This window comes from Vicia villosa, linkage group LG3, assembly GCF_029867415.1.
Source record: "Vicia villosa cultivar HV-30 ecotype Madison, WI linkage group LG3, Vvil1.0, whole genome shotgun sequence".
Taxonomy (NCBI): Eukaryota; Viridiplantae; Streptophyta; class Magnoliopsida; order Fabales; family Fabaceae; genus Vicia; species Vicia villosa.
Window position 1 is genome coordinate 167,091,750 of NC_081182.1, and position 1,703 is coordinate 167,093,452.

The 1,703-nt window shown below is 23.4% G+C and overlaps 1 long non-coding RNA gene across 1 annotated transcript; it reads right to left on the reverse strand.

Annotated features, from left to right (window-relative positions):
* Positions 1-451: 451 nt before the first annotated feature.
* Positions 452-936, reverse strand: LOC131656890 (uncharacterized). The gene is made up of 2 exons (XR_009300361.1): positions 871-936; positions 452-738 (listed from the first exon to the last, which is right to left on the reverse strand). It is a non-coding gene; the product is annotated as an uncharacterized LOC131656890 (long non-coding RNA).
* Between the last annotated feature and the right edge of the window lie 767 nt (positions 937-1,703).

A 1,703-nucleotide genomic window follows, 5' to 3' on the forward strand; every position in this document is an offset into this window, starting at 1 on the left:
CAAAAAATTACTTAATTTTGAAGTTATTTCAAATAGATTTTCATAAAAATCATTTTTAAAATACAATTTTTTAATAAATTACGATTTTGACTAAGTTTTGGTCTTGAATAATGTATGTTTATGTTATAAGATGTCAAAATCATTTTAGAAAAAATGAATATAAAAAAACTTGTAATATTTTAAAAAAACGGTTTTGAAAAATCTATTTTCAAAATTATAAAGAAAATATCCATTTTAAAACTGAAACAAACAGGCACTATAATTTTTTGTTGTTGTATGGTGTATTGAGTGTTGCATTTTTCATATAAACCCAAAATGTGGTCATAAAATTGGGATTAATAATAACAATAATTTCCAAAACAAATTTGACATGTAGTCAATTTGAATAACTTGGAAAATGAAATAATTCAAATTATGATAATCAAGTAATTTCATCTTATTTTTCTAAGAGTTGAATAAAAAAGATGAAGCAGTCACACCCTTTCTTATTATGATTTTATGTATTATTCTCATCCAAATACAGCAACTAATCCATTATTCAGTTTGTAATTGAAGGTATTGGACTAGGAGTTTTATTGGTTGATGTTGGTGGAAGGTGTCTACATGCACAATGGTGGGCAACACATACGATCAGTGGGGGTGGACAGGGAAATCTTTGTCTAATACAATCTAGAGGTGTGTTACAGTTTGAGTCTAACTCCTCTTTCACTCTCATGGCCTGCGATTCCATATACATATCTACATACACAAATGATACAAGAAAATAAGAACAATGTTGTATAAAAAAATATGAACAAGTTTATTGGCATACGAAGTGAAAAATAAAAGACAATACATCAAAAAATTTCCAATAATAAATTAAGTTTAGACCTGATACAAGGATTAAAAATGCCAACAAAAATGCCAATTTCACAAAAGAATTTCTTGAAGTCTCCATTTTTTTTCATTGAATATGTTACTTAGAAGCATGTTTATATAGACTTGGTGAACTCATCTTTAACATTAAATATCATTGATTGATGCATATGAAAGAAAGTGTAAAAAGACTAAATAAGATTTACTACACTTTAAAGTATTAATCATTTCCAAAAAGATTTACTACACTTTAAATATTTTAATATATGCATGTTGAAATAGACTTGAATTATAAAATATTATATTTAAAACTTTTCCTAAAAAATAATTATATCATATGTATATAAAAATTATAAAATTTCAAAATTAATTAAAATATAGTCAAACGGTGCTCTCACTTTTAATTTTAAATAATTCTTAAATATAAAAAACATCCAGCATATATGATTTTAGAAGGAAAAGCTACATAGCTTTAATTAAAATATGTTCTTTAGAGTTTTTCATGTTTTGAGATGCATGCAATAAAATAAATTTAAATTAATTATATATATTATATTTACGACATATACATTTTTGACACGTATTTATAACATATATGATGATGTTTAAGATATAGTCAAACGGCGCTTTCACTTTTAATTTTAAAAAATTCTAAAGAAATATCCATCATATATAATTTTAGAAGGAAAAAATTACATTTTTTTTATTAAAATGTGAACAATAGGATTATTCATATCAATAAGATGAGAACATGTGTGCTTATAATATATATAAAGTAAAAAAGTTTGAATTAAATAAATACTAAATATTATATTCATGACTTATACATTTTTATGCATGTATTTATG